Consider the following 25,085-nt stretch of genomic DNA (forward strand, 5'->3'; position numbering starts at 1 on the left):
CTCTTTTCCTCTCTTCTGTCTGCTCTTCAATCTCTCTTTTCCCTTCCTATTTATAAGCAAAGATATCTCCCTATCTGTTTTCTATTCAACTTAAAACTGTGATGTGAGTGAAATAAGTCAGAAACACAAACTTAAATATCCCATGGTTTCTCTCACATCAGAAACCCAAAGTGTAAACCCAGGAGTTAAAGAGAAAAGTAGAATTCTGTTTAAAACACCTGGAGCAGTGTAGCAGCTGTTGGCAGTGTTTCACTGAGCAGACATGCTCTGCAGGTTGGCTCTGAACAGGGTCCCTGTGCCTTCTTTCTAGAACTTCCTTTCTTTAGAAATATCCTCACAGGTGACCTGGACATGGCAGCTGAATGATATGGGGGTACAAATTGACAGTCCTTTTGTCTCAAAATGGAGCAGTTCTATGGGGCTATTCACACGTGAGAATTTCCCATAGGACCCAAACGGAGACTAATGAGCTGAAATATCATCTTGCTCCTCCAGTTTTATTTGCTTCTTTTATATCCTTGTGTGATCCCCTAACCATGCTCAAAATAAACCACTTGTACAAGAAACTACATCTCAGGCAATGGTGACACGGAATCTAACCTTAAGCCAAAAGTTCCCATGCACATATTTAAACTCAAACCAAATCACTATTACAACTCTTTCAAAGCTTAGTTTCAAGGCCTTTCACATGGTCATCTCAATATAGTATGTGGTCTCCCCTCCGCAGTCATTGACTATTCAGAGGCCAAAGGGTTTCTGGGATGTAGGATTTTCAGTGCTAAAACCAGGAGGACCCTAAAGATACCAGGAAAACTGTCACCCTTATCCTACCCTTTCTGTTTCCAGCGTCACTTTAGCAATGAAGTAAAGCCAGCAAGGGAAAACAACCTGTGAGATCTCTCCAAACAGAATATGAGAGAGGGATCTAAACCCAGGATTGAGCCACAAGTTCATCTGACTTCAATGTATGTGTTTGATTCTTCATACTTAGGGGCTGGCTCAAGTTTGTGCAACTTATTCCTGCACTGCTTCCTGACAAAATCCATTATTTCAATATAAATAATTGAACTGAAAGCAAATTTCTTGTTTTATTGATGGATTGACTGATCATTGAAGAATTAAAGAGTCCAAAATAGCATGATGCCAAAATGTGTTCCAGAACCAATAACTTGTCTAGCCTGCTAAGTGAATTAGTTGTCTTGCCTCATTTTAAAACTTTTTCATCTGTTACATCCATGCACTAATTTGGTTTCCCATGGGAAAATATCATGAACAACAATGACTTTCTGGAGAGCAACCATGTTGATTTCTTTCTTTCTTTTTTTTTTTTTTTTTGTCTTTTTCCTTTTTATCGGTACCAGGGATCGAACTCACGACTGCCTGCTTTCAAGGCAGGCGCTTATGCCGCTGAGCTAAACACCCAGCCCCTAACCATGTTGATTTCAAACTTACTGAAATTGATCTGCAGGTTTAGGTGGTCTGATTGTAAAGACAAAATAGGAAAGCATCTTAAAAAGAACTTCATTTTTTACAGGTATTGTGTTAGCTAGGTATTTCATTTACTCCTACTTGGTGATTCTTGTAAAACCCATTTACTAAAAGTTGGATATTAGGCAGGAAAAAGTGATGTAAAACACAGGAAATGTGGTACAATCTCTGCAAACCATGTTAAGAAATGTCAAGGGAGGAAAACTAATTTTAGCAAGGCAACTGCTTTCGCTGCTTGGTATTGGGAGGCTACAGAAGCAAGTACTGTACAGCAGGCACAGAACAGATGATTCCTGGAGACGTAGAAAACGCCTAAAACTCTTTCAGTGATGACAACAGTAGTATGGAATAGTTAAGTGTGATCTTTAGGTCTAAATGGCTGAATCTTAACCACTGCTCTGCACACACTAACTATATAATTTTTATTACATTATTTACCATCTGTGTGTCTCGGTTTTTCCAAACAAAATAGGACTTGATTTTCTAAAATCAAATAGGACTTGTTGCATAGAATCTGTGATAATTCGATGATTAAATGTATGTAAAAGTACTTAGAGTAATACTGGGCATACAACAGGAATGTATAAATTTATAGCTCTTGACGGGGACTTAGCTCAGCAGTATAAATGCCTGCCTGGCAAGCACAAGGTCATGAGTTCAATCCCCAGTACCAAAAAGTAAATACACTTATAGCTCTGAGTCTTTATTTGAAGGTAAATCAAATGATTACAATTTATTAGTCATCTGCAAAATACAGTCCTCTATTCAGTAACATCAAAGTACATTGGAATGCGGAATATGTAAAATGCTGTTTAAATAATTAACATTTACATAGCATTTATACTCTTTTAAAGGATTTTATATGCATTTTATTTTTATTTCATTTTAACAAAAAGTTCTACGTATAAACTCTCAGCCTCACTTTAAAGGCGAGGAAATCAAGGCACAGTGAATTTTAAGAACTTCTTGAGCTCAAAGCCATAGAGGTAGAATTTATTTGGAAAACCAGGTCATGTGACACAAAGTCTATTGTCCTGATAAGAATGTCATGGATATTTTTAGTGAACAACATGACCAAGGTATAAGATGGTGAACTTGGTACTACAGCGGCCTGTGCTATTTTCAGCACCACATTGCTTCATGAAGGGCTCTGACTTTCAGTCTGAAGGGCTGTTTGTAGGGCACATCTTCCAGAACCAAAGCCACTGACAGGGAACGACCCAAAACAACGCAAGACCGCTGAGCACCTCCCAGTGTGACAGCTCATCGATAGTGCAAGGGCCCCGGGAATGATGCTACAGGCAAGACAACAGTGACAGGTAGAGGTTTGTGAAGAATCCTCAGTCAGAATCAAACATCACAGCAGATCAAAGTCAGAACTCTTCCCCACCCTATGCTGTCATTTCTCTCCACTTCAGCCCATTACTAATTCTGTCCTACTCCACTCATCCCATTTGATTTCACCTATTCTGTGCTCTTCAGTCCTATGCACTCTGTTCTCTGTGACTCTTTTCCAGTGTCCTCCTTTCATTTCAGTTCATTTCACTCAAATTTAGGAAGCCCTTATTCCAATCGAGTCCTCAGTTCAGAAGCAGCTGCTGTTTAAAGAATAAAATTAGGTTTTGCTCTCAAGGAGCACTCAGGCTGACCAGGCTTCATTCACTAGATTGGTTTGAAGAGCCAAAAACTAATTTAGTAATTTTCACAAATCTCATGAATGTATTGTTAAATAATTTGAATATTCTTGGCTCTAAAGAGTTCTTCCTGTCTCAATCCACAGGCTCACAGAAAGCTTCATTCTTGATAAAGGAAAATAAGGAGTTTCTAAAGTATAGTTCAAATGAACCATGAAAACGAGAAAGGCCTGACTCACTACACAGAGAAAAGCGCCAACCAAGACCCGAGTTGTACAATCTCCAGCAAGAGCTCCCATTTCCCAGAGGCTGCTAAACAATTTCTACTAGATAGTTTATGATGATCATGTTTTTCTATAATTTTTTGCCAATCTTTCCTGTAAAGTACTGCTAAGACAACTGGGACACAGACACTGTTACTTCCCAGTTTAGCCCTAACTCATTTTCTGAAATGTATTTTCTGAAACATAATTATTTTCTGAAATATACTGTTTACTAAGACTTAGGTTCCAGCATTTGAGTCTCATCAGTCTCACTCAGGTTGTATACCACTTGTGTATCCCCTGTGTGAAAGCAATAAGAATCAAAACATACTACTATTATCACAAAACTATCACATAAATTATAAAACAAATGTCTCTCAAAACTCATCCAATGTATGAAAGCATCTTTTGAACTTCCATGTTTTCTAATTTCCAGTTTTTGAGACAATCTAATTGGCTATTACACCTATGGGGTAGCATACTTACCAGGGAACTGGGATTTTAAAAGTAGCTTAGTCATCGAGGCTATAAAATTCAGAGAATACACCAGAAGATGGTAGGATGGGCAGTCAGCTCGGCCTACAAGGACTGTGTGGTCAGCAGAGATTCCAAGAAGCCAAAGAAAACAAGGTATTAAAATCAAATCTGTTAATGTAAAGGAGTAATCTTCCCACTCCAAAAGGAAACTTTCCAGATGATAAGGAATGCATTTTAGATACTAAGGGACAAACATATGTATAAAATTGCCATTAATCTTATCTACAGTGACATTTAGTTCATTAGCATAGTAAAAACCACCCACTAAGGCAGACTTACTATTGCAATGAGACAGAACCCATGATAAAGAAGATCACAGGTACAAATAAAACTGCATCATTATGTGAGATGAATCAACGGAACTTTCCCTGCCTGCCCTGTAAGTGCCATTACAGTTGTGCACTTTGTCTCTGTTCGGATCAGCCGGGGGTTTCTGAGCACCATGAGTGTCACACTTGTACACAACCATAACTATAAGTGCCTTGTTCCCGTGTCACTATGGGTAATGCTTCTATGCCAACAAGCAAGTATGTCTTCTCCTCCCAAACCTTAGGACCAAGGTGTCTAGGAGTGAGTTGCTCCCAAGTTACAGGAAAGGACAGCGAGTCCAGACAGAGGGAGGATGGGAGGGCAGCAGTGATAAAAAAAATAAAGCAAAAGTCAATTTGCAATTCATGAATTTTTTCAAGTTCTTCATAAAAAATTCCTTGATATTATAAACAAAGGAAAATTTTAATTAGCCAGAATACTTAGTGACTTTGTTTATAGATTAGCATCTGACTTTACAAACATAGGAAGACAACTAGCTAACCAAGTTCACATGGAGCTGTACTCACCGAGGACCTGTTCCATTTCAGCTTCTGTACCAAACACCTTTTCATACCCTTCTACAGGAGCCCTGTCACTTACTGTGTCCATTTACACATAATAAAATCGAATTATGCAGTTTCCAAACATTATTATAGGAGAGACACTGGGCCTTAAACTTAAGTAGGTCTTCAGATTTAAAAATCTAAATGTTCTTCCTACTAAACCATGTGGCCTCCTCAAATATATTTTTGTACAAAACCGAGGGCACATGACATCACAAGACAATTTATCTTCCTGTTACACAAGAGGCACATGGTCAAATAATTAAGAAAAGAAGCCTTACATTTAATTTTAAAAAGCCAAACAGTGCTGTATGACAGTTACTAACAGAAATAGACAACCTTACAGGTACACAGCATTTAAGTAATGATTTCCAACACTGAGTCATCACTAAAATTGTGAGCAGTGTAGACGGTTGAACATCAAATCTCATAGGCTATGGATCATCCAATCTTGAGGATGTATGAGGAGGTTGCTTCCTCAGTAGGGAGCAGTTGAAGGAAAACATGATGGGGGAAAAAGCTCTGGTATCTATTTGGTGGAAAGTGTACAAAGGTTCTGGTTAGTAAAGAAGTCTTTTCAGTTTTCTCTTTGAGGCTACACGATGCTGTTTTTTTTAGGTTACAACATAGCTAACATAGCAGACATCTGTCTCTCCCTCACATAGTTGAACATCTCTCTACAAACATATTTTAGGGATATGTTTACAGTCATACTATTTTCTATATTTAGAAAATAAAGTAGCTTGGCTACAATTAGTTAACATTGGCGCTTTGTAATTATTCTATAGCACAACCCTCAGACTTAAAGGCAATGGTGAGCTTTTCTAGAATCCAACTAAGAGAAAATTTAGGTTTGTTTATGACATTCGTAATTACTTGCTATGTACAGTCAAGTAATAGATGTCTGTCGTAGGGTAGGAATGGTCTCTGCAGCTGTGACCAGCACACATTACATGAACTTACCTGGTATCACAACTCAAGGATGACCCGAAGGTGATATAAACATCACAGGTAGTCCCCAGTCCTCAAAGAATATGGATAGAAAATAGAATTTTCATGACAAAGACATTCAAACTGTTTCTTGAAATCTAAGAGACCTTGTTAAAGAATCATAAGTCAAATCATTGAAATCTAGAATTATCCGTATTTTAATTATGTATTTATTTTCTCAAAAGAAGTTCTGAAACTGTATAATCTCAGGATCCTATAAAACCTAAACCTTCCATAGAAAAGTGACATTGAATGGCCTATGGAAATTCCAAGACTCATTCAAAACTAGGGACCTAACAAAGTTTATGCAATTGGATTTGTCAGAAATAATGTCAGTCTTCACAAAGAGGAATCTGCTCACCTAGAGTTGGCCTGTGAGAAGTGCAAACAACCCTCCATTCGTGAACACCCCTTTTAAGACAATATATTCATTTTATATTGCTGAATGATAAATCACAAAAACTTCATCAATTTGAAACAATATTTACTGATTACCTCACCATTATGTAGGGTGGGAGTCTAGACCTACTTGGGGTGGGTGTTCTCAGCTGAGGCTTTCACAAAGCTGACATCCAAGTGTGGTCAGCTGGGCTCCTAACTGGAAGTTCTGAGACCTTCTCCACTTGCTAAGCTCATTCAGGTTGTTGGCACTGGTTCCTTGTGATGGTAGCCTGAAGTCTTCTTTCTTTAATAACTTCTACAGTGGTCTTTTCTCTCTTCAACTAGAGACTGCTCTGACCCCCTATTTCAAGGACTCCTTCAATATCAAACCATCAAGCCCAGAAAACAGTTTTCCTGCTTCAAATCTCTCTTGTCTATTCTGCCACCAGGGTCAGAAGGTTCAATAGATTCAAAGAACCACAGGATTACATTAGATTAACCCAGACACTCTGTATTCCAGTCATTTATCATGTATAACATAATCTTAGACACTCTATCGCATAATTTTCACAGTTTACCCATGTTTATCATACAAGTTTGATGGGTGTTTAGGGTCTACCCACAGAACGATGCATAACACAGCTGTTCTACTGGGGTTATATGATTTTATATTGAAGGTAGAGGGTGTGTCAAATGAAAGCCAAGTTCACAGTGGGCAGTGAACTCCAGTCCTTGTAAATCTAAGGAAATAAATCAGGAAAAATATAGATGCAATCGTGCAGAACAGGAAAAGTATAAATAGACATGCCTTGATCCTAGAGACCGAGTATATTGCTTTTCTTCTCTAATTTGCTTGTGTATACTCACTAGGAAAAGACATGAAACAATCCAAATTCTTTTTTCTTAAAATATAAGTGCATCTCCTAACTGGATGCTATCTCATAATTATACTCTGGTACCAAATCTGAAGGCTTAATCCATTTTTATATTTTCCTTCCCTGATAAACTATTTATGCTGTGGGATTTCTAGGTCTATAATTAAATTATTGTCTGAAAAAAATTAGCCACACCCATACATACATTAACATACCATTACAAGTGTGGGTAAAACATAGATGTAGTCCATGGAATGCCAAGCTAAATGGGGCTGACAGGTCTGGGTCGACTCTATTAATGAGCCTCAATTCTATAGAGACAGAAATGGAGAGACGAGCTAAGTCCAGGAAGGAAAAAATACATTTATCTGAAATGAGGGGAAGGTGTAAAGTTGAAATTATTATGTAGCACATTTTCACAGCAATTCCCCTTCCTCTCCACCACAGAAAAAAACCATATTTTCTCACCTCATTGATACTAAATGTGTCCCATGAATGCTTTTGCCAATAGCATATTGGTGAGTATAAAAGGAAAAGGGTCCCTAGGTGTTTTTGCCAGGTTTGGTTTGGCTTTCATACTCTGGCGCTCCATTGTGTGATTGATTATATTTATGCTCCCTGAGATTCAACAGTAGGACAAAACAGGTGGGACCACTCTGTATTCAGCTGATCACTGAATGCAACCCCATTCTAGATCAACTGAACCACAATCACCTGCACTCAGGTGAACCTGAGGATGAACTCTTTCTGTTTTGAGGCCACTGAGTTTGAGGACACTGTATTGCACAGCACTGATGCAACAATAGCTGACTATTGCAAAATACAAAGGAAGGAAACATCTTGAGATACATTAGGTTAACATTACAGCCATCAAAATGTAGACATTTATATCCATGTACTTACAGATTCAATCTATAGTCTTTTGTTACACACTGATGAGAATGCTACATAATGATGAGAAAGTGAAGAATGTGCTCTTGGGCTATTCTACTGTGTGAACAGCAAACTCTAGAAGAGACCACTGACAGCATAATACAAAGCATTGTTTTAGATTAAGCTTTTTTAACAAGCAAAAACAGTACCTTCAAAAAGTGATTAAGTATATACATATATACCCCCAAACGTCATCTATTGTAATTATGAAGTCTTAGACACTGTACATAATCATATGTGCTTGACTTTTATACCACCGGCAGCAAAGTAGGTTTGTTTGTGCCAGCATAAAGTCATGAATAATGTGCAATTCTACTGCATTTTGAATGTGACAAGAATTTTTCAGGTTCATTATAGTCTTGCGGGATCAAACACGCTGGCCATTATTGATCAAAACAGTAGGAATGTGCTCTGTGACTGCATGTACAAGATGCAGGCCTACCACTCTTTTCTTAATGTGTAGTATACTTTTTAAGGTTGTTTACTTTTTCACATAGTTCTCTGTTAAAATTGGTATTTAAAGAATTAACTATGTAAAAATATTGCTCTCAATTAAATATAACATCAATGGAAGGATTATTTCTCTGGTTGAGTTACCAGCCACTCTATCCTCCTTGGTATCCATAATTTTAAACGGATCATGTAACTCTACAAAATGCAATATATGCAGAGTACTGCTTTGTACAAGTGGTATAATCTTCAAAATTATCCCACATATAATGTTTCTAATATTTTGAGTTTGCTTCATTTTGAAAATAACAAACATATGGATTATATTCAATTCACAATTATTCCTTGCATCCACACAAAAGAAAAAGAAAAAGCATTCTGAGGTGGGCTGATCACTTCAAATATATAACTGAAATAAATGCTTGGAAAAGCTGGAAGCAAAGCCTTCTCTCTATTTTGATATTTATGAAACCATACTGTTAACTACAAAGATTCCTGACCATGGTATTTCTCATTCTACTGACCACGAATTAAAAAAAAGAAAATTCAAGTAGCAATTTTCTTTGTAATCCATTAAACATTTAATATACAAAATACTAATGTATAACATCATATAAACTTTTGCTTTAAAAAGAAATGGGACGATTAAAATTGCTGACATCACAGTAGCAGTGCTGGAGATGAGCTGGGGAAGGAAGATGAGAGAAGCAACATAATACACAGGCTCTAACTTCTAGGAGTCCACACTTGCTTGTAGTCAACACAGGTATTATTTATGTATCCTTGTTTTTATTTCTAAAGTTAGGTTTACTTCATACCCTAGATTCAAACTATCATTTTTTTTCAACCCAAGCAGGGTGCCTTAAATGTGTACTTTGTACATTTGGGTCTTGGTAGTCTTGGTAGTTAGTAGGCTTGCTCATGATACCACATCTATCAGCACCCCATCCAGGAATAATCTGCTAATCTGAAGATGTGACAACAAAAAAAATGTCACTAGACATAACCAAATATCCTCTCAAAGCAAAATCACTCCCAGTAAGAACCGAGGTATTCAACATACAATTCTTCCAATATTAGGTACTATTGGCAAGCACAGAAGTATCCATAATTAGTCGATGCTTACCAGGCATGTAGTAACTCATTTTCATTCTCACAAAAGTAAAACAATTTATATTATGATTACTTTCATACTATTTATGAGGCAATGGACCCCTGAAGCCAGTGACTTGCATAGGTAGTAAGCAGATCTTGAATTTGAATAAAGGGGAGCAGGGCTTCCTGGGGAGAAGGCCCACAGGAAATGGTCTTCACGTCATCAAGATTCTGGATGGAATTTTAACACATAGGCAGCATTTCTCATGGTGTTTTCTGTTCATCTGTTGAATCTAGGAGACCAGCTAGATGACTTCAGAGGTTCTTCCACCATTTATAATGCATGGTCTTCAAATTATAGGAAAATCCATCTGGCCAGATTTATTTCCAACCGTGATCCCAGAATTGTCCTCTTATAAATTCCAATGTAAAAGTAAAACTGCATATTATTACTTACATGATAGGCTGACTTTGGCATAAAACAAAATTCTTGGGAAACTACTATTAGAATTTTTGATAGAAATATTTCAGAAGTACACCGTAAATATAAATTTTTAAAATAATTAAAGAAAGTACATCTCTCAATCTTTCTGAACTGGCTAAAGGCAGGAACCACAAAGTGTCACATGTGGTCTTAAAGATTCCCTCTTTTCCCCCTTCCACACCCAAATGCATCACCAAAATTTAAAATGTTTTAGAGAGTCACTCATGGCTACCACTGCATATTGATACTTTTGCAACACAATTGCATTCTCAAAGATGTAAAGAAAAGAGAAATAAAAACCAGACACAAGCCATAAGTGATATTTTACAGATATATGTGCAGAGAATGAAATAAGCAGATAGATAATGAGCTGGTGCTGATAAAGCTTAAGCTTTAGGCCAGGTACGGCAGTGCATGCCTGTAATCCCAGCATTTGGGAAGTTGAGGCATCAGGACTCCTGAGAGTTTGAGGCTAACCTGGGCTACATAATGAGTTCAAAGCCAACCTGAACTGTACAGTGAGACCCTGTCTCAAACTCTTCCCAAATAATAATAATAAAAATAAAATATAAATTAAGGTTATAAATCTTTAATTCATATGCAAACATGAAAAGTACATTTTCACTTCACTTCATATTCCAACAGTTTTCTTACAAGGATGTGATTATATTTGCAAAACATAAGCACATTTTAAGTTTTCAAGAGTAACAGTAAATTGTAAATAATCAAGCTGATGGCAGATATCTAATTGGAAATCATCAGTTCTTCTAGTTTTCAATGACATATTTTCTCATATTGAATAATTGTAGTTTCTACCTGTACAAACCCCATAGACAGCTTATATCTTCTTGCCACTGTGATACTGAGGACCGTCCCTACTGAATTATTGAATGATCTTTGAAGCTGGCTACAGTTCATAGAAAAGTAACAGTCCAATACATCTTAGAGTTGTGAACCATTACAGAAAGACTAAACTTCTTTGACAGCTGATAAAAAATTAATTGTTCTCCTTCCAATGGAAAGGATGCAACTCTGCCAAAACCTGCTAAATGTGAAGCTTTCAGAATTCTCAATTTCTTTTCTTTTGGAAAGGGAACGCCAGACTTTTATGGGGATTAAACAGCATATATAAAATATCCAGCCTTACTGTTAAGGACTTACCTTCCTTTCACTGGGTTAGAATTTTTATTTTCTTCCTTGCTAAGTACAGTTAAAAGAACAGAGATTAGTAAAGCAAAATGGGAAAAGGTAAATAAATGCTGGATTGGAAGAAAGAATGCCATTTAACAGATATTTACCTCGGACAGAATCAAACACAAAGATACTGAAATTATTTTCCCAATTACGACTCTTTCCTCTAATGTAAAGCTTACACAATCCTATTCAGTTCTACTTACTCGTTCCGGTTATTGAGAAGACTGAGAAAAGTACAAGAAAGTATTTGTAAAGCTTTGTTTGTTTAATAGCTGATAAATGTGTAAATTCTAAAATAAAGTCCTATAAATAAATACTGTTTAGAAAAATCAATTTAATACTTGGTTTTCCAAATTCCATACATTTAAATAAAATAAAGGTATGAACTTAGTATTTAGTGGCAAGTTCTTTGACTGAAGATTTTGTAGTGAGACTATTCATTTATTAATCAGTAAATATGCTACTGGATATAACAGGTAATGGATATTTTGCAAAAAAAAAAATAAAAAAAAGGTAAGTTGATTGATGTTTACCCAGTTTATATTACAGGAACATTTTAAGCATCTAAAAATTAATCATCCGAAGACAGAATAAATACAGAATGCAAAGAGCATTTTGCTATTTTTTCCTGTTATAACAAGGCATAATAAATCCCTAGGTAAGGAATACTTTTTGCCCATACCTTGAGCTGATACAATCAACAATCACAGAGTCTGAAATCTCCAGGACTGAAAATACTTTAATTTTTAAAGCAAGGTATAGGTTAAGGCGGATGTGGGGAATACAGTGTTATCTGTCCTTGTCATAGCAAAGCAATTTTTTAATACCTCCATTTCTAGGCCTCTCTTGGAAGGCTGACCTTTCTTTCCAGTAGCTTACCTTGCTGAGAAGCACTATCCCAGACCTCCTGGGGATCACAAAGCTATGAAGGAGATTCAGAAAATAAACAGGAGGAGGGAGTAAAACCCAGCAAAATAAAGCTCCTACTAAATTAAAGAAGAATGGTGAAAAACCACCGAAACACCCAAGGGTGTTTTAGAATTTATTACTTCACATACTACTTGACTTTCTTGAAGAGAAGGAGGGAAAAAAGTTGCAAGGACAAGCACTGGATAAAAGGAATATATGAAAGGGGATATATGGAAGTTTTGTTGAGACAGCAATGTTGACTGCAGTATAGTTGGTACACTGGGAAAATTCCAGCAAATAGCATCTCAGACATCAATTTGGGGCACAAAGGAGTTGGAATAGCTTATTGTGATTACCCAGGAATGCATAGTGTGAATGTTACTAATTCCAGAAAGATCAGGGCAATTGAAGTCAACCATAGCAGAAATTAAATTTCAGCCCAAATTTCTACAGCTTTGTGTTAATTTCCATTGTGTAAATGACTGAAAGTTGAGAGTGAGAGGGTTGAATAAGGTAATGTATATAAAAATACCCATTGTAAAATTTGCATGTTTTATAGCCTTGATTGAGGCTTTCCCCTATGGCTAATGCCACTATTTGAAGCATAGACAAACAAGGTCTCAGCAGTTCAACCAAGATAGTCTATGCTGCTTATTGAGGCACCTTAGTGGCTCCATGATGTCATGCCACGCCACTAAGGTCTTTGAGTTTTGATTTACTAAGCTCTAAAATAGCATCATAGTTAATCAGCATCCATACAGTTGTTAAGACAGCGTTACATAAGCAAAAATCAAAGCAAATTTTGCAAGGTGAAAATGTTACTGTTAGTGCCATCATGATTAGCATTGAGTAAGAGAGGGAGGAACTCTATCTTGTATTTTCTTGTCACTGGATTTAGAACCCACCCTAAATCCGTAATGATTCCATCCTAAGATCTTTATCTTAATTGCAAAGACCACTTTTCCAATAGGATCATATTTATAAGTCTCACAGATTTAGGAGATAGACATATCTTGTTGTGGGAAATGGGGCATAATTTGATGCACTCAAGAAATTAGAAGTTAAGCCATAAAATGAAACGACATGCTGTGGAATCCCACAGTGATAAATGCTCCAAAAACAATTCAAACCATATAAAGAGATAAGAATGATGGAAGATGCCCTTGGAGAGAACATGAGTAAAAACTTCTCTAGGAGGTGAAATTGGAGCCAAACTTGAATGATGCCACAAGAGAATGAGACATACAAAGATGGAGGACGTGTGTTCCAAGCAGAGGCTACAGAAAAAACAAAGAAAGCCAAGAAAATTGGAGTGACTGGTGGCACAACAAGGGAGCAGGACAGCAATTGAGAAAAAATAAGGGTGGTGCCAGTCATGCAAATATTTTGCATTTTATTCTAAGTTTGAGGGAGAGCCAAGGGCAGGCTGAAAGCAGCAGAGTCATATTCAAGCTTTAGGTAACATTGTATTTTAAGTGAAATCCCAGATGCAAATCTAAAGATTTAAACATTGTTATAATATCCTCAAGTAATTGGCTCTAATGAGACAGAATTCTAAGAACTATTCTTTGCCAATATTAGAACTAATTCATTTCCCACTATCATTTCTTTTCATCATTTTGTTCTTCACTGAACAGGCCAAGTATCTGCATAAATGATGCCTTCCACCTGTTTGCCCTTTCCCAGTGTGACTGCTCCTTCTGCGGTGGTTTATCTCTGGCTTGTGTCACCTCCCTGGATAAGGTCATTCACTGTTCACCCATCCTCCAGGGCACTTTTTCCCCCCCGAGTCCTTTACTTCCCTGTACTATTGCCATCTGTTTACAAGCTGGCTTCTTCACTGACCACGCAGCTGTCTATGGTTACATCGATGTCATATCCATATTTGTAGCCCCAGAAATGCGCATATTGCTTGCCAGGTAATGAAAAACATCTGTTAAAATAAGCGAACGGGTCTTAGTCTCAGTCAGTTTGATTTTGCCTGGAGAGATAGATAGATAGATAGATAGATAGATAGATGATAGATTGATAGATAGAAGGATAGATAGATAGATAGATAGGGACTTTCTTCTGTTATTAACAAGTGGCTGGTAGAAGGCTAGCAGCGGGATACTGAACATCCAAACCGTTTTCTAATGGTTCGCTAGAAGTGGACTCAGTGTTTGGTCTTTTGTCTTTGAAAATGCTTCAAGAAGCAGATGAGTGGTAGGTGTCTTCCATTTGTTAAATGTGGAATAAGAGAAGCAGAACTTGTCTCTTTAACAGTCTTTTTTAGCTTAAAATTTTGCTGAGAGCTAATCATCTGATAGGGTGTTTCATCACTTTAATTTTCTGCATCCACTAAAATGTAAATTCCAGGAGAATATGATTCATGTGTGATTTTTGTTGTTTTGGGACTGGGATTGAACCCAATTCCCTCCCAGTGAGCTCCATGTTTTTTTAAAATTTTGACACAGCATCTAAGTCTCTGAGTTGCTCAGCTTAGCTAAAATTTGTGATCTTCCTGCCTTAGCCTCTCTCTTAAGAGAGCTGGGATTATAAGCATGCATCACCACGCCCCATTAGGGATTCGTGTTTTATTGACTTTTTCCTCCCATTCTCAGAGTAGTGGATGGCACATAGTGAATGTTCAATGCATACTTTCTAACTGAATGAAGATATTATAGGAAACAGGAAAAATACATAAAGAGTGCTTTATCAATCCCTGGGAAACACTTAGCAAATTTGTCTTTTGCTCCACTTCTTTCCTGTAATTTATAACTATTTTCTATGTTTAATTTTGTATCTTACAAAAATTTAGCTTAAGTACTTATATAATTGTTATCATCATAATTTAATGACAGTGTTTTACTCCAGATAGACTATACACAATAACTTGTTTCCCAATTACCAGATTATTTTCATTTTATTCTATATTAAAAGTAAATAATAAAAAAAGAGAAGCAGAATGAATTGCAGCAATGTGTCTGAGGCCACCCACCAAATCAGCAGGACAGGCCAGCTAGAGCTCTTGGCACTCAGAGTTGTGCCATCCACCACACCTGTGGTGTCCTGGATTTAATGAGCCATACTATAACTGTCATGCACATGAGTCGTGAAAAATCAGTGAAACCTGTGAACTACAGCATAAAACAAAACAACAAAACAAAACCAGTGAAGGGAGTCTGCTGTCCTCCCTTCAATTACTAAAGCATGAATGAACTCACAGCTGTGGCCTTCAGTGACCCTTCCAGAGCAATGGGGTCTTTGGACATATTTATTTCATTTATGCAACAAATTCTCCTGCTTGGACTTTTCTTAATAAAAACCCTAAGTTGAGTAAATGTATAAAGTATAATGTTCCCAACAGTCAGAATGCAAAATAAGAAATGGGTGCATCCTAGGGAAGGAAAGAGGAAAAAGACACTTGAATTATTAAAAAAAAAAATATATATATATATATATATATATAATGTTTAATAATACATATTTAATATACATATTATCAAAAGTTGCTGGGGAAAAGAAACATTTCAGAGATAACTCTGTTATGCTTGATTAATACTTTTCTTCAAAGAAATATTATATAGATTATATAATTATCTAGAGCATCTAGAGAGGGGTTGTTACATAGCTAGAGGAAAATAAATTCACTGCCACCAATGTCCCTGCATGTTTCCATGCTTGTCAGGGTCCAGTTAGTTTGCAAATGCAGTGTGGCAGGTGTGTCACTAGACCCAGCTGTGAAAATTTCCAGCTAATCTGGAATGATTTTACATCCAGAAAATCCCAAAGGAAGGCCTGCCTTTGGTTTCTTGCAGCTCAGTATACTCCTAAAGTAAATGAATATTTTTGGACAAATCTGCAAAACCACAATAGCCAATTTGTTTAATAAAGGGGTGAGAAGCATGTGTGTTTGGTAATGCTGTAAAGATGGATTTTGAGATCCCTAGTGTAACAATTTGACTTTTGTTGATACAGTGAATACTTGAGGATAAAGACATATAAAGACAATGCATCCATTTTGGTGCACAGTTCTCAAAGTCTGAGAACATGCATGGTACTAGCATTGCGTGGATTTTGGTGATGGCCTTGGACTGATCAACGTACAGCAGAAGCTAGAAGAAAAGTGAGCACATACATATAGCCCTTGTGTTTGGGAGCCCAAGGATGGTGCCAGACTTGCTTTAGCACGGCCTCTGCTCAGGGTAGCTCATTGGCTGCTGACTGAATGAGATAACTGCATGATGCAGGTGGAGTCCCCGTGACTGCACCACCTTTAAAGATGCCACAGCCTCTCAGTTCCACCACATGCACAACCAAATCTCAAGAGTTTTGATGACAACAAACCACATATTGACCACAGCAACTGAGGAAGGTTAATAGATTAATTCATTGCCTTTCATGTTAGAATAGTCTTCAAGGGATAAATAGGAACATGATGATCAGCATCATTACAGTATAAATATAGGAATTCTTTTCAGCATAATTCTTTCATTGTTTGATGAGATTTACATACATTTTTTTTTTCCTTTATCGGTACCGGGGATCGAATTCCCGACCATGAGCTTGCAAGGCAGGCGTTTATGCCGCTGAGCTAAATCCCCAGCCCCGTTTGATGAGATTTACAAGCTAATATTTTAAGCATATTTTTTCAATTGTCACCATATTTAATTTAGCATTTAGGACAACTCAGTCTAAAGGAATCAATGATTTTCCCCAGTTCCCCAATGTTTACATGTGTCAAAGATGAAACAAAAGTCAAGGCTTCTGTCTGTTTAGTTCACAAAAGAATAAAAAGTTAAGTCTACTGAGAATGGTTGACCATTTTCAGGACGGGATGCTACATTTTCCTCATCCCAACTAGCATTAGAAATGGACATCACTGCTCTCCTATACTTCCAGGTATTTCTAAACAAAATTCTAATGTAATACATTGCAGAATCTTTCATGGCACACTAATTCCAAAATATCTCTGTAGACGTCTGTAGACGTTACTCAAAACAAAACAAAAAGTTACAAAGAAGATTGCTAATTTAAGCATATTTCTTAACTATAAGACTTACCGCAACTATGTTAAATTTAAATATGCATTAGTAATCTTCTAGCACTAGGAAGTATTGACAGAACTTTTTGTGTCAATACGTCTGTTTTTACTGTTTTTTTTTTAGATAAACAGCTTGGAATTTTGTCAGTGACAGTTTTAATGCTCTCTATGGAGAAAAACTTTTCAAGAGTTAATATGAACCACAAAGAGGGAATACTGTGGCCAACTTGATGTCATTACCCTGGCTCTTTTCCACTATGGGTGTTACCAAGGTTACATTTCAAAATATTAAGATGGACAGAAAGATCAGAAAAGTAAAATGCATTATTGAAAAAAATAGAAATAAAAATTAAAGTTGCCACCATATAGACTTATTCTTTAGCATAGCCATGAGCTATATGTTTGCTCTGTGTAAAGCTGAACCTTATGACTTCAGTGACAGCTCACAATCTTATGAAAAGTTTTCTAATCTGACAATTATGCACTTTAATATCTGAAAACTAGAGAAAATAGTTTGTCTTGGATCGCAGAATGGAAAATACAAAGCTGGTACCTGGTGGACTCAAACTGACCACTTGGGTCCTATCAGTCTCACTCTTTGCCACAGTACAATTTGATAGATCTGTGAGGCTGTTCTTTGGGGACAGTCACATCTAGACATTTCATCTATTGTGCAACACTGAACCCAAAATCAAATGTTTCCAAAATTACAGACTGACATACTTAGGCCTTCAGCATTTCACTTGCTTTTCCACATTTGATAATGACAGAAAAAAAAAAAAAAGCACAAAGGAAGGAATTGAATTTTCCCACCCCAAGTGGCCTCGGGAGAGACCACACAGGACATGTGGAGGAAGGGCAAAGGGAAGGATGCTGACCTTCGTGCTGAGGTTTCTGGTGGGAAGTCTGAATATAAGTTACTTGAGGGGAAGTGAGTTATTATAGTCTGCTTTAATTCTAAAAGGCCATTAGAGAAGTATGCTGTGCTCAAAACTGTCTCCAGCCAGAAATGTCCCACACAGTGTACTGCATCTGAAGGTGACATTAGGAGACAGCTTTGGTATGAACTTTGTACTTTTGCAAGCATTGTCTCTAGGTCCTTAAATGAGGTTCAATCTACATGCTTCAGAATTTTAACTTATCCAAGTAAAGAGAGTCATACACTACTAGTTTAACAAGGGATGCTCTTCTCATGAAGTACCATTAACAAGAAGAAATATCTGGGTATAATGGCTAGGGATATGAGGCCATCAAGATACAATAATCAAAAGTGATGATTAAAAGAAAAGAATTGCTTCTTGCCTTTGTAGAGTCATACCATGATAACAAATTACTTGGAACATGACTCAAACGTTATGTAGATTTTTCTTTGCTAAATATTGTATCATTATGGCTATGGTGATCAAAAAACAGCATATCATTTGTAAGTAATAATAGCAACATTTACTTTATCTGGCAAATTATACTAAGATGAAATAACTTTCTAAACCTTCATCTTTCTGTTCCTGTAGTCCAGTGTCTAATTATATTGAGCCTATAATACTTTGTGGTCTTTCTTTTAACTATTTACTCAATGGATAGCATAAGCTTTAGAATCAGGGGGACCTTAACGTATGAAGCTCAGTTATCTACTTTGGACAAGACAATCGCATTTCTAAATCTGTTTTCTCTCTAAAGCTGAAATATTAAAAGCCACTTAAATAGACCTATTAGTGTCTAAATGGAATGAATGCAAGGCTCCAGAATAGCAGGCATCGAACAACAATCACCAAAGCAATGGTGAAATAACAGTAACAAAAATACTCACCTATTCATAAGGCAAGAAGATTTTCCACAATCTGAATGAGGACACTGAGTTCCCGGGTCTACATAACTTCTGTTTTCAGTCGGTTGACAATACATCACAGACCTAAATGGCAGATACTAGCCCCTTCTTCATCTGCCGTGACTCCACCTGCACTATTTATTCACAGCTAGATTTAGTCAAAAAACAACTGATGACATTTGTACTTCAAAGAATTCAGACCCAAGACAAATCCCATGCTATGTGAGAGGGCTTGTAGGAGCACTGACAGAACAGAGAGACAGAGAACAAGGCTCTGCAGGGAAACAGCAGAAGTGGAAATTTATCGTGTTGTCTTTAGCACTGTCACTGTTGCTGTTGTGATTGTTATTGCTATGTTGCGCTGGGCACTGAGCCCAGGGTCTTGCACATGCTGGATAAACCTTTTACCTCTGAGCTACATCCTTATTGTATCTTAAAGACAGAAAAGGAGTATCATTGACCATATTCTTGTAAAGTACACAGAGCGAATCTCAACCCCATTTTATTAATGAGAAAACCAAGAACTTGAGAAAAGATATATCACTGTGCACTACTCTAGGCTATATTAGAGACAAAGTTGAGGTCAAACCCAGGTCCTAGGACTTCTATCTTCCTCTACTTCTACTCTGTCCCAATTCTCCTAAACAAGTAAAGTTTAAGTTAACAGAAAGAAAAAAAGTTAAGCAGTTTATTACCTCCTGATATTATTTTTCACTTTGCTTCTTCACGGAGTTGTAACTTCATCAATTTTTTCCCTTAATTGATGAATTTCATTTTAATTTGAAATTAATTTACTATCCAGATGATGCTTCTTTGAGAATACTTCAGTATCTTTCTGTATATGACAATTTGTTTCTTTTCTGGGGAACTAATTTATATATATATATATATATATATATATATATATATATATAATAAGCAACTAATGCAAATGCAAATCATGCACAATACTTCACTGGGATCAAAACTGAACTTGTATATTTGTTGTACCCTGATACACAGTAGCCTGACTGTAAGGTCATGGTCCCTTGGGCCATTCCATTTGTAAAATGAACTCTGCCTCTGATTTTAGGATTAATGGTTCTGCATGTTTACCATAACTCTGATTAAAGGCCCTTACAGTAAATGGACCATAGTTGTTTTTGCAGTTGAGCCATATTAAAATTTAAAGAACAGCCATAAATACATAAGTGCCTGTTATACATCAAAGTTATAAAAATTAAATATTCACAAATATAATTCATTTTACACAACCACAAACTCAGAATTACCTAAGCCATATAATCTTAGTTCTTATATTATAAAAACAAAACCTTAGCTATTTCTAAAGTAAGAATGTTATATTCACGTTAAATAACTCTACTGTAACTTAAAATATTTTATGTGGGATGTCACCAAGCTTTTATTCATGCCATACTGCTGTACTGTTAATGCCTAAAAATGGTAAGAAACCATCTAATATGTTATTTAATGATTCACTTATCTACTTCACTGAGTAACTTGATTTGCATGCTCTGAAGAGGTTACTATGGGTATTTATGGAGGACTGTGAGCTTTCATTCAGTAGCTCACAAGGGAGTTTCAGCTCACAAGCATGAAGCTATGTGCTGTTGTAGAATATTTAGATTTGTGCCTCCGCAAGTAAGCAATGGGTTCTTATTCTGACTGATAATAAATAGACTATATGATAGAATTTAGAGGAAAAAAGTCAATATAGGGAATAAAAGCAACTGAATTATAAACATATGTTGATCTGTCTTATAAATAGTTTTGTTTTTTGTTTTTTGTTTTTGTTTTTTTGTTTTTTTGTTTTTTTTTGGTTTGGTGTTAAATTTACCGGGCTATTAAATTTTGTGTGGGAAAAATAATAGAGCTCATTACAAGATGTATTCTACTTTGAAACAGCTAGAGTTGGGTTGTACACTAATTAGATACATGCACTGAAGCAAGAAGAAGAAATACAGATCACTAGTATGGAAACAAGCCTTCCCATCAGGGGCTTTAGTGTCCCGGCACCTACTGGAGGGGATGAGCTGGTACATAGAGAAAACCGAAAGGTCTGTTTTCCACCCAAATACGGAAAATCAGCTCTGAAAGGATGACTTCCATTTCAACATCCCTCCTTGATAAGGAGGGAGATAATTAAATGAACAATCCATTAAAGACTGCAAAATAGAAGGGACAGAACTGCAATTTCCCCGGATAACAGGGAAATCTGGTCCTTCACTAGGACAGACGACCAAATAGAACTTCAGAATTCTTGTATTGCTCCCTTTTCCCTTAAAACGATTGCAGAAACACATTCAAAGAACTGTCCGTTAAGTTTGGGCCATTTAGACTTCCAATGAGCAACGCAGGTCCAATGGGCCGCCTTTATTGTGGTGATTGGGCCAGTTTGCTGTGCAGTAGGTCTCTCAACAATGAAAGAGATACAAACAATCAAACAAATGAACAGACAAACCAAAAACAAAACCAATGAGCACATTTTAAGGTAATCAAATTACTTAGTATCACTACTAACAAATACATGGTGCCATTAATTGAGTATTTAATATTTGCTGAGAAATCAATATTAATATTTCACATATGTGACATAATTTAATAGTTTATGTCATCCTTCCTCAATTGACTTTATTTTTTTTAATTTTATTTAAAAGGAAAAAGAGAAAAAACAAAACAAAACAAAGCGGTGTAAGGGTACAAGTAATACAGAACTACAAAAAAAACAAAAACCAAAACCAAAAAAAACAGTAAGAAATCACCAGTTAATAGATTACATATTATTATCTTAGAGATAGTTAGTCAAATCACAGAGTCAAAGCATACAAAGTGTACATTTAAACAGTGAGACTGCAAGCAGTTGTGTTCAATGATCCAACCAAAAACATTAATATGGTCAGCTATTTAACACCCCTAAACACACTTACTGTTGTATCCTATAGAGCACTTTCTTTCGCTCTCTTTTTTACAACAAAATTTACACATTTTGGGTATTATTACTCCTTAGTTCTTATTACTTTTTGGGGCAGGGGAGAACAGAGTCAAATATGGCAAAACAAAGCTGTCAGTCAAAACCAAGGATAGACATAGCACATGATGTAAAACAGAGTACAAGGTTATCAACAATGGTTGTCAACGTTGTCTCTTGTTTCCTTAAAAAGAATTGTCTATCTCATTAGATATTATAAAGTTGAACAAAACAGTAGAGAACAAGACCAATAAAACTTAAGCATTGTAAATATTACAGGACTTCCAAAGGAGACAATAGTCAAACCAGAATGGGCATCTTAGTGAATCTTATTGCCTTCAAAGTAGTTGCCTATACCCTCAAACTTGATACTATCATACAGAATGGAACAGGGTCTAATCAGTCAAAACAAGATAGTGGGAGTATTACAGGACTTCAAAACAAGTTAATAGGAAATCAAAAAAAGTTACTATTATATATCATACTAATTTAAAAATTTTTCCCCCTTAATTAAAAAAAACACAAAAAATAACTAAATGTTTTTTTTTTATGAATAAGGGAGAGATTGAGATAAAACAGGACATAACAACATAACAATACAGGTCAAAGCATGACTGTTTTAGCAACCAAGTGCTTCCCCACCAAATAACCCGACTTAATAGTAGTTACCATAGTGTCTGTCTTTTTCCTTGAAATATTTGAATGAAACTTCATATACTCTAGATTCAAATATTTCCATATCAAGAAGCCCAGAATAAAGCCTTTCCAATTAATAAGTGAAAACTTTATAAGGCTTCAAGGCCACATAATGGGGAATCATGATTACCATATATTTTTATACTTTTGAATCATTACTTACATTAGGGAAACTATTCGGTATTCACACATGTGAGATCGATTTATTTCACTTATGAGTATGGTCTCAAGCTGCACCAATTTATTGATAAATAGCTCAATGTGATCCTTTTTTATAGCTGAATAATACTCCATTGTATAGAAATACCACAACTTTTTTATCCATTCCTCAATTGATGGACACTTGGGTTTTTTCCAAGATCTGGCAATTACAAATTGTGCTGCTACAAACATAGGTGCACATATATTACTGTGGTATGATGCTTTCAGTTCTTCTGGGAATATGCCTAGAAGTGGAATAGCTGGAATAAACGGGACTTCCAATCCCAGCTTTTTGAGAGATCTCCAGACTGACCTCCACAAAGGTTGCACCAGTCTACACTCCCACCAACAGTGTAGGAGAGTTCCTTTTTCCCCACAGCCTCTCCAGCATTTGTTGTTGTTGGCTTTCTTGATCCTGGCCATTCTTTCAGGAGTGAGATGGTATCTCAGTGTGGTTTTAATTTGCATTTCTCTAATGACCAATGATGATGAACGTTTTTTCATGTATTTATTTGCCATTTGTATTTCTTCATCTGAGAAGTGCGTATTCATCTCAGTTGCCCATTTTTGGATTGGATCTTTGAATTTTGGGGGTCTGAGTTTTAAAATTCTTTATATGTTTTAGACAAGAGTCCCTTGTCTGAGAGAGAGTTCAATAAAATCTTTTCCCAGTTTGTGGGTTTTCTTTTCACTATGCTGGAGATTTCTTTTGACATGCAGAAACTTTTTAATAAGAAGTGGTCCCAGTTATTGATTCTGGGAAGTATTTCCCGTGCGGTTTGAATCCTGTTCATGAATTCTCTACCTACTCCTATGTCTTCAAGGTTTCTACCCGATTTATCTTCCAATAGATTTAGTGTTTCTGATTTAATATTCAGATCTTTGACCCATTTAGATTTTAATTGAGTACATGGTGATAGACATGGGTCTAGCTTTAGTTTTCGGCAAATGGAGAGCCAGTTTTTCCAGCACCATTTATTAAAGAGACTGCCGTTCTTCCAGTGAACCTGTTTGGCTCCTTTATCAAAGATAAGGTGGTTTAGTGTGTTTGTAGTTGTGGTTGTATCTTATGATCTACTCCATTGATCTTCGGCTCTGTTTTCATTCTAATACCATGTTGATTTTACTACTGTTGCTTTGTAGTATAACTTCAAGTCAGGGATTGTGATGCCTCCTGCCTTGCCTTTGCTGCTTAGAATTGCCTTTGCTATTCTAGGTCTCTTCTGGTTCCAGATGAATTTTAGGAATGATTTCTCTAGATATATAAGGTATGTTGATGGTATTTTTATTGGGATTGCATTGAATCTGTATAACAGTTTTGGGAGAATGGCCATTTTCACAATGTTTGTTCTTCCTATCCATGAGCAAGGGATGTCTTTCCATTTTCTGAGATCATCTTCAATTTCCTTTTACAGTGTATTATAATTTTCACTGTATAAGTCTTTCACTTCTTTCATAAGAGTAATTCCTAAATATTTCATTTTTTTGCTTGCTAATGTGCATAGTCCAGTTTCTCTTATTTCCCTCTCTGTGATTTTGTTGTTCGTGTATAGGAATGCTATTGATTTCTGAGTATTGATTTTGTACCCAGCCACATTACTGAATTTATTTATTGTATCTAAGAGTCTTTCAATGGAGTTTAGGGGGTCTTCTATGTAGAGTATCATGTTATCTGCAAACAATGATAATTTAACTTCTTCTTTTCCTATCTTTACCCCTTTTATTTCTCTCTCTTGCCTAACTGCTCTGGCTAGTACTTCCAATACTATATTAAATAGGAGTGGTGATAAAGGACATCCTATCTTGTGCCTGATTTTGAAGTAAAGGTTTGAAATTTTTGGCCATTTAGTATGATGCTAGCTGTTGGTTTGTCATAAATGGCCTTTATTATATTGAGGTAAAGACCATCTATTCCAATTTTCTGTAAAGTTTTTATCATGAATAAATGTTTGACCTTATCAAAGGCTTTTTCTGCCTCTATAGAAATGCTCATGTGATTCTTACTTTTGGCTTTATTGATATGGGGGATTACATTTATTGATTTACGTATGTTGAACCATCCTTGCATTCCTGGGATGAATCCCACTTGGTCATGGTGTATAATCTTCTTGATGATTAGCTGCATCCTATTTGCCAATATTTTATTGAGGATTTTTGCATCTGTGTTCATTAGGGAGATCGGTCTATAGTTCTCTTTTTTAGTTGGGTCTTTCTCAGGTTTTGGTACTAGAGTAATATTTGCTTCCAGGAATGACTTAGGAAGG

The 25,085-nt window shown here is 36.3% G+C and overlaps 1 protein-coding gene and 1 long non-coding RNA gene across 5 annotated transcripts in view; both read right to left on the reverse strand.

The window, feature by feature from the left end:
- The window catches only part of Kcnip4 (potassium voltage-gated channel interacting protein 4), a 1,100,013-nt gene that overhangs the window by 715,466 nt on the left and 359,462 nt on the right, over positions 1 to 25,085 (reverse strand). The gene's annotated exons all lie outside the window — the stretch shown is intronic.
- On the reverse strand, positions 4 to 19,792 carry LOC134474120 (uncharacterized). The gene is made up of 2 exons (XR_010044744.1): positions 3,872 to 19,792; positions 4 to 2,783 (listed from the first exon to the last, which is right to left on the reverse strand). It is a non-coding gene; the product is annotated as an uncharacterized LOC134474120 (long non-coding RNA).

Source organism: Cavia porcellus, unplaced genomic scaffold, assembly GCF_034190915.1.
Source record: "Cavia porcellus strain 051 isolate PalLab524CR breed Dunkin Hartley unplaced genomic scaffold, mCavPor4.1 scaffold_30, whole genome shotgun sequence".
Classification (NCBI taxonomy): domain Eukaryota; kingdom Metazoa; phylum Chordata; class Mammalia; order Rodentia; family Caviidae; genus Cavia; species Cavia porcellus.